Source organism: Patagioenas fasciata, chromosome 10 (assembly GCF_037038585.1).
Source record: "Patagioenas fasciata isolate bPatFas1 chromosome 10, bPatFas1.hap1, whole genome shotgun sequence".
Taxonomy (NCBI): Eukaryota; Metazoa; Chordata; class Aves; order Columbiformes; family Columbidae; genus Patagioenas; species Patagioenas fasciata.
The window spans coordinates 14,878,811-14,891,183 of record NC_092529.1 but is presented as its reverse complement, the minus strand read 5'-3'; positions in this window follow the sequence as shown (position 1 = coordinate 14,891,183).

Below are 12,373 nucleotides of genomic sequence, written 5' to 3'. Positions count from 1 at the left end.
TCGCCTTTTTCATGGAGCTTTGATTTAACTGGTTAAAACTGTTCCTCTATTTTGCATGGGGCTGAGCAAATCACTCATTGTAAATAATGTATTAACCTAATTTCATCACTTTTATTCTGTGAAATGTTCCTGAGTAGATTTTAAAGTATTTCTTTGAAAATATATGGATACATGAAAGCACATTACCAGATATTTTATCTGCACGTGATTGATAGTTACATATAAGTAGGTAATACTGTAAATTGGGAAAGTCTAATGTTACCTTTACCATATACTATTTGAGAAGCATTTAAGAAATAACTTAAAAAAAAAAAAAATTTATATTTAAAATTAGTGTGCTAAGAATATCTTGTGTAACTGAAGCTCACTCAACAAGTGCTTGAGGAAAGTCATTGTGAAGGACACAGGCTCAAATAAAAATTAATTATTTCTTAATATACCAGTAAAATTATTGCTATCACTTGATCTGTTTTAATTAAGAGAGTCATAGCTTTCTGGGATAGACAGTATTATCTCAGGTATACAAAAGCCATATACTTATACCCAGATATCCAACTGCTCTCAGACAAACTGCCTATGTTTAACTAAAACATGTCTTAGGATAACATCAAATCTTTTATCTCCCTTGATGCAGTGCTGTTATTTCCCTTGAAGGTCCCTGTACAGAAGGTTCAAACAGCAGGAAAAACAACTACTGAGCTAATGCTGGAAGATAAGAAATGAAAAATGTGTCCAGATCTCTGCTGGAAAAGAAACTACATTTTTGGTAAGCAGCGGAGATCAAATAAGGCAGAAAAGAGCCTGACTGCCCACCAGTCTATTAAGGGCAGCAAGAGTCAATGGAGGATCAATATGTTTGGGGAAAGGCATTGAAAAAGACCTCTAAATGTGCATAATTAACCACTCTCAAAAGTGTCAAAACAGTTTGCGCTGGAACACTTGCATATGTGAAAACATGTGAGAATTCAGCCACTGCTTATACCCACATGAAATCTAGGCTACCCAGCATGTGTGAGAGCAACTGTAAAAGCCAGAAGAGTGACAACAACTAAACTCTAGAATATATTATATCCGTCATTCATGCTTTGGACTTGTGAGAGCTTGAATTAAAACTTTCATGTGAATGGTTGAAAACCAGTTGGTTTGGCCTTGAGGAACATGAATGTTTTTTCAAGGTGAGCAGCAGCAGCAGAGATTCGTTCTGCCTCTAACCATGCATTGGAAATGCACTTTAATCCTCTAGTACATCTGAATAACAGAAGATCAGAGACCTTACATTTAATTTGAGTTTTAGGATAATATTACACTGTAAATAAGGGCTAACATTACACTATAAATAAGGACTAGCTGGCAGTCTATTTATTATCCTCTTGGTGTTAATTCATAATTTTCAGGAACCCTAAATGAAGCTCTATGGATAGATTGTTTACAAATGTTTGTATCTCTGACTATAGACACTCCAAACTCATCAATACAAAAACTTGTTCCTGCTTTGCAAATAGGCTTTTACTTTGCAGTTAATAATCCACAAACAGATGTATTCGCTGAATAGCTGGCAATCCTCAAAACAGCAATATTTTTTTTCAACCAGGCTAGGACTTCTGTTTTAATGACTGAAGGAACTAAACTATACAATTAACTTTCTTTCTTTTTATTATACTCTCTTGTGACATTAGACTGTCATTTGAGAATTATCATTAGACGTCTCTGGTGCTTTTAAAGCGAAAACCCAGAAAATGCAACAAACTAAAAGACATAAAAGATGTCTTCTTCCCCCTCAGGATGGGATTGTGCATATATTTTGCTATATTGCATAGAACATATAGACCATACTTTTTTTAGTGTCTGCTACAGCATGCTCAAACTCTCAGCCTATTTATTAAAGATCAATTTTTGTGATATCATTGATCCACTGAACACTGGAGCTGCCATCCTTGCTCAAGAACAGAAGCAGTAGAAGCTAAAGTACAATCCTTTCTTCTACATTTCTCTGTGGATTAAGCCCTCACTATACACATAATAGACACTCTCTTTGTGAAGATTATATGCCACTGGTATCAGACAAAAAAAGAGCAATAATAAAGTAACATGCTTAAAAAATACTGAGGAATTACAGATCAATCATTCTCTGCTCTGTGCCCATAAAGATACCAGAATAAATAGTCAGACAATCTATTTAGGCACTCAGAAGACAAAAGACCGTATGAAAAGAACCAGCATGAATGTTTTGAGAACAAATCCTGTCAAGCTAACCTAATGCCTTTCAGTAATAAGGTAACAGCGTTGTGGATAGGGAAGAAGCGGTAGATACCTGCAGGAGCAGAGCTCTGGTGGGAAACCAGGCTAAATAAACAGGAATATTGTATTTTAAATGTGAAGAAGTAATTCTACAAGGCTACACATCAGTAAGACTACGGCTGGAGTACTCTGGTCTATCTTGGACTCAATATTTCTAAAAAAGATACAGATTAACTAAACAGGATTTTGAGAACATGCTAAATAGTCAGAACTGCAGAAAACATGAAGTGTGATGAAACTCTGAAATAACTGAGCTTGGTTAGTCTGAAGAAGGACAATAAGAAAGGTGAAATGTCTTTGCATAAGGTGAAAGGTTATTCTAACCTACATGGCATTAACGCTGGTTCTGTTCTCTGAGGGAGGAAGGTTGCAAACTGTACTCCTTGCCACCAGAGAGGGAATAGGATAATTTCCCTGATTAAATTGCAATAGACATTTAGGTTAAACACTAGAAAAAAAAAAAAGTCAGCCTAAAAGTTAGATAGGTAGTGGAATAAATAATGTACAAGTCTGTGGAATTTCCATTAGTGGAAGGACAGGTTAAGCAGACACCTGTCAGACACAATTTAAGTCTGGTTTATGCTATCTTAAGATAAAAATAATGGAGTGGGTGGCTTTGTAAAAACCCTTCTATCCTTATCCCTGCTTTATATGACTCCATTTTTATTTTTGTCCTGACACCCAGCTTAAAGTTAGACTTAATTTAACTATTTGCACCCAAAAAATGTATCAATGATTTTTGTGTTTCACTACAAACCATTTCACTTAGCAAAATTGATGGCTTTTGAATAGATCATGATACGGCAACAGGTTTCAAACACATCAGGGAAAAGCCTCCCTGGCTTTTCTTTTACTCCTTCACCTGATCACCCCCAGCATGAAATCACCACCGATGCCTTTGCAGTCATACTTCAGTTTCCTGGCATTTGCAACACTTCCTTCATGATGGCTGCAACCTCTTCAGGAATTTTCTTGTAAAACATATTTCCTCACTTTCTTTGTTCCAAATACTGTATATTTTTCAAAGACTCTTGGAATGGTGTTTGTAGTTGAACTACTACTGTTTTTCAAATGTCTTGCTGCACTCAGGCCCCATTCTAGATAAATTAACTCAAGGGCATATGGTACATTAAGTCCAAATACATCAATGGGCTTGCATGAGATCTTTTCAAGTTCTCCATAGTTTGACAACACACTACTTACTTATAAAACATATACTAAAAATTATGACTATTGAAAATATAACTACTTGAATTCTGTTGTGTGGAGTAAAGCACCGAGATTATTAATAGAAATTAAAAGATCTACCAGAGTCACAGACTTGAGAGTATTTTAAACTGATGACATACCAGAGACAACATGTGTAACTGAACCACAATGAATTACAAGAGTGATGATTAGGAGAGGTGATGATCTCTAATTATTGAAGGGTTTTTTTTTGTCACCAAAATCCTATAAAATAAGGTCGATGGGATTAAAATTTGTACCTTCTTTTATTCTAGTGTCCAAGCCCTGGAGATGACTGCCAATGAAATAGTTTGTGCTCTGTGGGGATGGTGGGCAGAATAAGTAATATATTTGACTGTGTGTTGCTGCACACACATACTGATTTCAATAATAATTTATTTGGGTTAGAAGTAGTTCTATATGCAAAACACTTTTAAGGAAAACATGACCCTTGGATCATAAATCTGAAACCTAGAATTTATGAGGAGAATGTATGTCACCAAAGACAAAAAGGAAACTTCTCCTGCCTGTGTTGATGAAACTATGAAGGAAAACCCAAGGGTAGCTACAGACTTGCCCTGCTATCTCTTCACCCAAATGCAAGCTGACAGGGAGCTGAGTGAAATTCCATGAGATAGAGATCAAACAATTTTCCAGTTGTTCCAATTCCAATTTCCTTTCCAACTTTGAAAAGCCTGAAAATTTGCTTGTTCAGTGATAGAATCTCTTCTTCTTCCTATTCATATCTCATTGCCTGCATTCTCTACAAAACCTACCAGATGGGGCAATTTTCCACCTTAATTCTTGATAACAATAGTGATCCGAAAGTAGTTTTCAAGGGTATTGTTACAACGTTCCATTATTACTCGTCCCGGAAAAAAAAAAAAAAAATCAACCTCAGTTAAAGACATTTATCTTAATTTCCTCATGTCAATTCTTATTCTTTGAGAGCAATGAAGGCTCAGGTATGAACTTGCACTGTTGATTTTGTGGATTTATCTCCAAGTGTAAACATCTATAGAGTCAGAGCCAAAGGTTTCTTTAAATTAGGTGCTCAGTAGCAAACAGATATTTGTTGTTATTGTTCATGAAGTCCCATTCTCATGAGATAAATACACAGAGTCAACTTTTACATTTCACTTTGTTGAATTCATTTTATGAGATCTTCAGGCTTAGTGGTGCTTCACTGTTTTTTATGGATTTTATTTTTTTTTTAACATTGTTTTCATCCAATTGTCCTTCTATAGATTTACAGTAAAAAAAAAAACTGAGGACATTTTGTATCTAACCCTTTCATAAAAAGTGATTGAAAAGTTCAGCTAAATATGCTCAGTGAATTTTTTTTGCTTGTCATCCTTCACAGATTTACTTCTTTCCATTCCATCTAAAAATATTGTTTTGTTTAAGAAGAAAAAACCTATCCTTGCGACAATTTGCATAATATGTTAATGCTGATATGCTTCTAGACATCTGGATGGCATTTGAATATCTCATTCTCATTCAGACAACTAGAAACCACACAGATGGTAGAGACAATTTTAAGAGCATTGTTGTAAACAAATAAGGCAGCCAGGAAATCAAACACGCTGTAAGATAGGCTTTAGAGACTCTACTGCTTTCTGTGTGAGAATACACATCTGACATGTTTTGACTGCATGAGAGAGCAGCCTTCTTCCTTTTCAGATAAACTAAGAGGTAAGTGCAGATTTTTAATTGAGACTGGGGATAATTTTAAGGGAAACTCCTTTCCCTGTCCAGTGTAGCTGGCACCACAGATTATACCCAGCACTTGTGAGATGAAGTTATTTGAGGCTGGAGATGCTGCTGGGCAGACCATGTGTTTTATTTTATCTCATTTTCAATTAGAAATAGAAATATGAACAAATCCTGATTGCTTCAGGAAGAAGACATATAAATTCTGTTTTCATACTTTACATAATAATGTACCTTCTAGTAATTTGCTCCTGTTGTTAAAAATTCATCAACATGAAGTTGCATAGGACTTGGTAATCCCCTGCAGTTCTCTTTAATCTGCTTCGTGTTTGTACCTCTTTATAGGTATATAATCTTCCTGAACTAGAGCAACTACTGCAAGTGCTGATGTTTTGGGTGTCTGCTCTATATGCTTATATAAGAGCGATACAGCAGCCTTTTCTGTAGGTGGAGCTGATGTCTTAGCAGATGCTGCACACTGGTGTATCTCTCTGGATTGCATTAAAATTACACTTATCTTTATCAACTAATATCATAAAGTAATTATTTTCCCTTAGCTATAGTTGCTCTTGGACCCCTTCACGGTTATGGCTACAGATCCCACACAATTAATTTCACTGACCTTACAGAAGTTTCTGGAATTCAGCTGTATTCAGTGAAGTACGCAATATAAGACTCCAGGACCTCCTCCTTCGACTCCTGCAACACAGATAAACAGTTAACATTTGAATCTGTCCCTTCACTACTAAATGAAAATATTACAAAATTTTACAAAACCAGGTAACCCAAGGAACATTTCAATTAGTGAACACTAATGAGCAATTTCAAAAAAACGATAAAAAATTTTTGCTGGTTCAGTCTAGTTAACTGAAGACCATGGGACTCTCTGAGTTTAGGAGAATGAGATTAGAAACTCATGGATAGCTTGTGGGTAACCACCTCAGAAAGCAGTTTATCAAGGGCACTTGTGAAAACAGTAGTTCCTAAAATATTTCTGCTTTTCCTCTCATCTCAAAACTGTGGATTTGCATATGGTAAATGCTAAGAAGGAAATGGCAGACAACTCACAGAAAAGGCAAAGCTAGTGGAAATTCAATGTAAAAAAAGCCCTTAAGTCACCTCTCAAACCTAGGAACAAAAACAATACTGCAGCATAGAATAACCTGACAGAAGCCTTTCAGAGTGAATGGTGAATAAATGAACTTTCCCAACCTGCTCCCAGGCTGATGACCTCTGTTAACCTCAGGGTGATGCCCACTACCGGGTGACATTCTTCTTGCTCATAGATGTTTCTCTCGGGTTCCATCTCTCACACTTTTCCTTCCTTCCTTTAAGGAATTCTTTGCACTAGAATTTGGTGGCCCCCACCAAACTGTGAGCCAGGTAGGTACAGTGGATTGAAGACTGTCACTGTGATTGAGATGAGGAGCCCTTGGCAGGTGAACCAGAGGCAGCAGGAGTTGAAATCTGGGTCACAATGTCTTCTGCAGTCTAACGCAGCTATGAAAACTTTATGTGCCATATTTTAAGTTTGCCTTAAAAAAATAAAATCAATAAAACTTTAATCCTAAGCATGCTTTGACAAGTTTAGTTAGTGTCTGGCAGAAAAGGGAGGATAAAAATAGGCATTTAATTTTTAGTCTGCAAATTGTAAGATTGCAAACAGCATTTGTTCTCAAAGATGATTCTTTACTTTGTTCATACAGCTGGATTTTTGTGATGTCTGGTATATGCTTAAAGAAAATCATGATCTAATTGTTCATACTTCAAGCCTGTTGTTGATGAAGTTATTGTGGCAACCAGAATGGATGGAAAAAACATTAATAACAAATGGTGCAAGCGTCTCCCTCTGATCAGAGAGAGCTGGAAAGCAGAAAAATGAATAAATTATGATAGAAATAGTCACAAAGCAAGAGAGAGACATCTTTAAGCCATAGTTCTATTCTTTGTTCTTAGGCAGATGAGTCTGATGCATTCTCTCACCAGGCTTAGCAAGTTGGTAGAGGAGGAAACAGCTCCAGCAACAGGAGTGCTTGGCTGAGAAGTCATGACCAGTGCCATGAAGCTTCAGGACATGGCTCCACTTTTCCCTCTCTGTGAATCGCACTCTCTACCCACCCTGGACTTACAGCAGCGTGCATTAGGGAGGCAGGTCAGAGAATCCAAAGTTATTTTTGAATTCCATCACTTTTCCAAACGTCAGTCTTCCTACATCTTCAAAAACACAACAAGCAGGCATTTTTATAGGATTGCAAGAGCTTTTGGGGAAAGGTTTTCATAAAATATGTATGAATTCACAGTAAAAAAAAAGAGATATATCACAGAAGATCATATTTTTGTGTCATCTTTGATGAGAAAATACAGATCAATAGATTCTAAACTCTGGTTTTGTTGGTACAGAAACACTACAAAAAGCACTGAGGTAACTGATTTTGACACCACCAGAAGAGTTATTATTTAATGAGTTTTCTCTATGTGGATCTGTAACTTAGACAATTCCACATAGAAATAAATTAATTTTGTTTTCTACTGTTCTTTATTGACTTATAAAGAACAGAAAAGACATTCTACGTCACTCATTTAAACCATAAAAACATTAAAGCATTTCAGATGAAAATTTATATGAAGTCTTATGTGGAGAATATAACATCTTGTTCCTCAAAACTGCTTCCCAAACAGATTCTTTTTGTAAAAAATTGAAATTTCTCAAAAAAAATTGTAGCTGATCATTCAGGCTGCTTGATTAAATTTGAGGATTTGATAGCAACTGAAAATAGGGTGTTAAATCAAGTAGTATTGACCTTCTTTATGAGTATAATCCCCACTCTTCAAATAGGTGGAGAAGAGGAATCACAATGCCTGAAGACTTAAATCTGTTATTAATTTGTGCAGTTCTAGTTAGGTAATTGAAAAATCAGTTGATAAATTGAGGGGTAATGAAAGCCCATCTTTTAAAGAATTTTAAAAAATATTATGAGAAACTTAGATTCCTTAATTCCTGTAAAGAAGCCATCATTGCAGGCATGTACACAATAGCATTACATGGAGATATTAAAATTACTATCAGTCTTATGCTGATTTCAAAAGCTATATTATTGAAAAAGAGGCATAATTAAAAGGCAGGGGTCTCCTTTCACATTATTTCAGGCTTCAGTTATTTACCTTCATCAATTACAAAAAAAGGTGGGATTGTCTCCTCCATGTGCATGCCTAGAACAGCTCTTTTGGAATTGCTCCAGTAGTCCGTGTAATTTTAGACTTAGGGCAGCTACTTGCTCTGGTCAAACTAATAAAATTTCACCAAAATTACATCACTCTGTGTGCAGAACTAGATGGAAGAAAAGAAATATCAAAATAATTGATTCATCTCACTACCTTGCAGCAAAGATATCCCTGGTCTCACAAATATTTGGGTGTATGGTACCATGGAAAACGCAACAAATGCCAAGGGAAAAAAATGGAAATGGGAGGGGTGGGATTTAGTTCTGTTGTCGACTCCCTGTGTACAGGATCCCATTTCCCATCCATCCTGAAGCAAATTACATACAAAATGGTCTGTGGTGATACACTAAAACTGTATGGTTCAGTCTAGCAATCAGCCATGGAGTCCTAAGGATGGATTACTTAAGCTCTGAAACAACTTTATTTAGGAAATGGCTTACTTCTAGTATTGTGTCCGTGGCATTAGTGGAAAAGTCATCCTCAGAATCCTGCCTCCCATCAGCTGGTCTTCTGTTGGTCTTCAGACATGCGTGTATGTTATGCCTGCTGTGGAGCAGCCACCTGCAATACATTAACAGATAAATTTACGGTCAAGTGCCTTGGAATGATTCTGTGCTCAGTTTGAGATGGAGTTGCCCTAAGCAGCTGAACTTCAACAACTGTTTCCTAGAATTGTACTTACAGTAAATTAAGCCATTTCAAAGGTTTTTCATTTAGACATTGGCAAGTGTTCCTGTACTTAATGTTGTTTGATTGAGGTCTACTCTATAGGACTTCTGTGTAACTCTTAGTCCTCCCTACAAGCAGATGAGAGAGAGCAGAGGTTTACATTGCATATCCTAGTTCTGTAAAAAGCTCATTGTAGATATCATGACTGAGCCAGGGTGATTTGCAAGTCACCTCTTCAAATCAGGATCAGTTCTAGTGCAACCAGACTAATCTCACCTGTGCTTCAGTGGAACCTCTTCCTTTAACAGTGCTGCACCTGTTCGTATCTCAATTTTTTTTTTTTTTTTTTTTTCAAAACGCAAGATAATAACACTTCTCCACTGATGTGCTTTTCATACACTATTAGTTTTTATTCCTGGTATATCTTTCCTTTTTACAGACAAATTGACCAATCCTCACACCCTAAGGGGCAGAAAAGATAAATGCAGGCAAAGCCCTTGAAGTCCAGCAAAAGGGAATCTCATTCTGTTAATGCTCAGGAATTCCTCTTTCTTTTGTTTTGTCAGCCATGTAGCAAGACACCTGCTGCTTGTTTCTCCTCTAATACCTTGTCATATCAAAACTCCCTCCACTCTTGATTACCACGCAAAATATGTAGTGTCCTAAAATGGTATCAAGTAACTAAACTAATCCTAAAGAACAAGGAACATTCTTCAGCAGTTTGCATGAAAAGTGTCTCATCGGTGTGGACGAAACTCCATCTGAATAGTAGAGTGAGGAAATGTTTTGTTTGTTTGTGTGCATTATATATGTATGTACAGGATATAACTGGTACTTCTAAATTTTCTTACCTGTTTTTTGTTTAGCAAGGTCAATTTTACTCTCCTTCTCTGGCAGGTGAATATCTTAATTGTGTCTATAGCATTTGTAAAAATCATTCATACCTTATATTTTATGAGATCTGAGGTATCTAGCACATTTCTGGAAAGAAACATATTTTTTTCCCAGCCTAACAGGAGATAGAGCTGCATTAGATTATATGACATTTAAATGCATTAGCTGTTAGCCAAAATGAATTTTCATATAAATTAATATTGTTATTGTATTTTAATAAAGAAATAGCATTTATGGAATTATGTAGACATCAATCACTTGGAGGTGTCTTGGAACAATTATTAACTTCATGCATCATCTGCTTCTTCACTTCAAAATTTGTTGCACTCTTTATAAATACCATATATCAGCGAGCCATAAACCACATTTTAAATGCCTTCTAGCCCATCACAGACACTGTTGTTAGAAAAAGCCCCCTAAGCCGATGACATCCTAATATGTGACTATGTAATTAAAACTTTGACATATGCAAAGAGTTGCAAAATAGATAAAAGTGTATGTATTGTAAATAGAAGTTTAAAGGCTCTGAGCAGATGGCTTGTTTGTGAAAGAGGTACAGGGAGTGCCAAGAAATGACAAACAGATGGCTTAGGTGTGAAGGACAGGCAGGGAAATTTGGAACAGTTGAGGATGTAATGGACAACTCTCTGGATTTTTTGCACACACTAAGTGAATCACAATGCTTGAATAGAAGGTTAAGCATTTTACATATTTCTCTTTGCATTTATATAAATGTGTCAGTGGAAAATGTCCAGGAATAAAGCCTGATAGTAACAATCACGACAAGTCACGCTTCATAGGCTTTAGGGATACAAAACCTGTTCAAAATCCAGATATCACTTGAGTGATAACGCAAGCACTTCTATCCCAAGTCACGTGTGTGGGCTGAGTTGTCTTAATTCAAACAGAAATGTTCAGAATTGTAGCAAAACCATATTGCAAATATTTACAGGTGCCTGAAAAATAGTTTTAGTAACGTACAAAATGAACTAATCTTTGCCAGCTGCTGCTCCTTGCTTTCCACCACTTGTTGCATTAGCAGTATGCTGAGTGAATTCAGTTAAAGTGACTATGTACCAAAATTGTGACTAACAAGGAATCTAATTTGGGCAGAAAGATCAGAGCAAATATTGCTTATTTTTTGAAGGAATGGCAAGCTTTAAATTATGACAAGATTAAAATTATCCCTGAGTCTAATGTTCTGTTATATTTTGACTCTCTTGTATTTGTCAGGTAAGCTTGAGAAATACTTCACGAGCTGCAAAATAGAAGAATTTATGCACACAGATGGGCAAAAGGTCACTTTTAGTAATCAAAATCAAATTCCTAAGAACTGTGAAAGTGCAGGGATTTTGAAAGTGCTCTTTGATCAGATTCTGTGTGAAAACTTAATCAATGTAGTAAAAGGGGTGATATTTATGAATGCTTTTGCATTAGTTTTGTCAGCAGGTATTCATTCTGAAAATGGTAACTGAAACCAGGAAAACCTTAGGCACAGTCAAATAAATGTTCTCATTTTATAGCAACAGCTACTGCCCAAGTGAGAAAAACTTAGAGAGATCCTGAAATGATCCTCTATGTAGCTTTGGGAAAACTTGGACCGAAGAGATTTTTTCAAAACTATGAAGAATAATTTCAGGGACTACTCCAGAGGGAAAACAAAAACAAGATTAAGACCTTAAATCCTTGTGGAAATTGTGTGTTGCCCACCTTGCCTGGACTGAATATCTCACCACAGCCTAGCAGGTTGTGTTAATGTGCCTTGCTATTTACTGATGGCCAAGTATTCAGAAGTGACTAAAACTGCTGTAAAGTGCTGCTCGGTTTTTCAAAATCAAGTTTTTCCAGAGCTGGGAGGACAAATATAGAATTCTACCTGGTACAGACAACTAAAAGGGTCACCACCCTTCTGCAGGTAGGCACAGAAATGTAAAAGTCTTACAGAATAGCTTAATTTTCTAAATTATGTAATCAATATTTATTATTTTATCTTACTACTACTTACATTTGAAATGAAATTGAAGTTTATGAGATGTGAATTTCTGCAAAGCAATTGTTACATGGGAACTCTTTTTAGGTTTACCTAAATTTTATCTTGCAACTATTTAATTTGCACAAAAACTCAGTTTTAGTTTTTCTGCCTTACAAAGGCCCAGGAATTGTTCTAAGTCTGATCTGTGGAGTGATGTACATACACCTTTTAGATACTGTCTGTATTTTGAACTTCATTGGTGTTTATTTTGCTTACTGGATGATCTCTTTAATCCCTGCCATACTACTTTTCCTCAGTAATCTTGTCCTTTTGTATATGTGTCTCTGCCTAGTTAATTTTGGTTCTGCATTTTTCAGG